The 2,500-nt window shown below is 40.4% G+C and overlaps 1 pseudogene; it reads right to left on the bottom strand.

Moving 5' to 3' along the window:
* Window positions 1-898: 898 nt before the first annotated feature.
* On the bottom strand, window positions 899-961 carry LOC131708143 (U6 spliceosomal RNA; annotated as a pseudogene).
* Window positions 962-2,500: the final 1,539 nt, after the last annotated feature.

The raw sequence follows: 2,500 nt of genomic DNA, 5'->3' as shown, positions 1-2,500 counted from the left end.
GCTCTGCGTATATGCATGGTTGTCCACAATCAACACGCAGAGGGTTACAAACTCTGAGGATATCACGTTTGCAGAAAGCGGCTGAATAAAGAAGTCTGCACATCTGCACCTTCAAACCGGCTGGGAAAGATATGCAAATACTGACATGTTACCTATGATGTTGAGCCCTCCGGATTGGCCAGCATACCAAAAGACTTGCAGGTTGACCAGGGTCCCGTTTCGTATCACAGCGCGGAATGCAACTGACACCTCAGAGGAGGGGGCTTAATACTCGGGGCTAGGGTCAGAGTTAGGGTTTAATAATTGCACTCAATGATTATTAGGAATACAGAACTACACAGTTCTTGCAATTATACCTTTAGACACGATGTAGTGGTCATCTAGTTTAAAAACAGTTACAAGAAATAACTGATGAAACTACCTCAGCTGGAGGCCATTCTTCCAGGAACAGGAGTGAAGGATGCCAGGTTATACGGTCAGAGGTAATAATATTATTAATAATAAGAATAACAGTTTAAACTCACGTTTAATAAAGAAGTGAGCACAGCTATACATCAGAGAGACAGCTGGGAGATATGCAAATACTGACCCGTTACGTAGAAGGTTGACCAGGGTCCCACCCCCTCTGTTGGTGCAGAATGTTACTGCACCTCAGAAGGAGATAGGCTTAATAGCCGGGGTTAGTGTTAAGAACATAAGAGCATAAGAAAGTTTACAAACGAGAGGAGGCCATTCAGCCCATCTTGCTCAATAGGTTGTTAGTAGCTTATTGACCCCAGAATCTCATCATGCAGCTTCTTGAAGGATCCCTGGGTGTCAGCTTCAAAAACATTACTGGGAAGCTGGTCCAGACCCTCCTATTTTCTGTTCTGAATACCCCTTTATCTAATCTCCATTTGGGGCCATGCTAATCTTCTCTGTATCGTTCCAATTTTAGTATATGTGCTGCCGTAGCGAACACACGGCGCTTACCTGATACGCGCCTCTATGTACAGCGAGTGGCTAAAGAGCGATTGGTGTTGTGGTGTGACAAGCATAGTCCAATTGTTTCCAATTGCTCTGCGTATATGCATGGTTGTCCACAATCAACACGCAGAGGGTTACAAACTCTGAGGATATCACGTTTGCAGAAAGCGGCTGAATAAAGAAGTCTGCACATCTGCACCTTCAAACCGGCTGGGAAAGATATGCAAATACTGACATGTTACCTATGATGTTGAGCCCTCCGGATTGGCCAGCATACCAAAAGACTTGCAGGTTGACCAGGGTCCCGTTTCGTATCACAGCGCGGAATGCAACTGACACCTCAGAGGAGGGGGCTTAATACTCGGGGCTAGGGTCAGAGTTAGGGTTTAAGAATTGCACTCAATGATTATTAGGAATACAGAACTACACAGTTCTTGCAATTATACCTTTAGACACGATGTAGTGGTCATCTAGTTTAAAAACAGTTACAAGAAATTACTGATGAAACTACCTCAGCTGGAGGCCATTCTTCCAGGAACAGGAGTGAATGATGCCAGGTTATACGGTCAGAGGTAATAATATTAATAATAATAATAATAATAACAGTTTAAACTCACGTTTAATAAAGAAGTGAGCACAGCTATACATCAGAGAGACAGCTGGGAGATATGCAAATTTAACAAGTTTGCTTACTGTCACAAAATCCGTAGGTTCAGATTTCTGTACGTACTCTGTTCCATTTAGCTCAGTATACACTCTTATCTCAGGGGAGACGTTAGGAGGACAGAGATGTTACTACTCCTTGTGGGGTATTTTTATTACGCTCTTGACCCGCAATATATCCAGATGACTAATATAGCACCCAAGAAATTGACAGACTTATGTATTTAAAGTTTGCAGAAGATGGACCACCTTACCCTGTCTGGGATGAGTGTGGTACTCCATTGTAATTACTTAGGAGTTATATAGGTTTTTCGTCCCATTGGAATACATGGGACGCCTCAATTAAATCCAATCATTAATCTGGTGAGACAGCTCTTATCCCTTTTACGAATAATGGTTTTCAAAAGTTCCGGACTAACTTTTCAGAATGAATAGGTGTCATGTACTGAATGAATTCAAAACTTCACATGTGTCCAACTCTATGATCTCATTCCTTGTTTTCCTCCAAGCCCCTCCTTTATCTGAAAAGTTAAGTGAACCAAAGTTCCCAGGATCTTGGTTTATAATATAATATAAAAACACTACTGTTTATATGTGCATGCAAAACACTATTTTTATATGTGTTATATATGAGAGATGTTCTTAATATGTGACATCATCTTCTAATTCATTATATTTTGCTAAATTAAAGGCATGTGTTTCTTTTAACCTCATATTGTTTCATCATTTTGTTAATGAGTCAGTTTTAATTCCATATACCATTGTCTAACAGAGGATTTGACAAAAGATTGTCTCGTGCAGTATTTAAGTCAATTAGTTTCACTAAGTTTAAGTGGTAATAGTTTTCATTAGAATTATTTATCCCTTAAAA

This window comes from Acipenser ruthenus, chromosome 40 (assembly GCF_902713425.1).
Source record: "Acipenser ruthenus chromosome 40, fAciRut3.2 maternal haplotype, whole genome shotgun sequence".
NCBI classification, from domain to species: domain Eukaryota; kingdom Metazoa; phylum Chordata; class Actinopteri; order Acipenseriformes; family Acipenseridae; genus Acipenser; species Acipenser ruthenus.
Note: the sequence above shows the minus strand (reverse complement) of the source record. Positions and strands in the feature narration are given on the sequence as shown.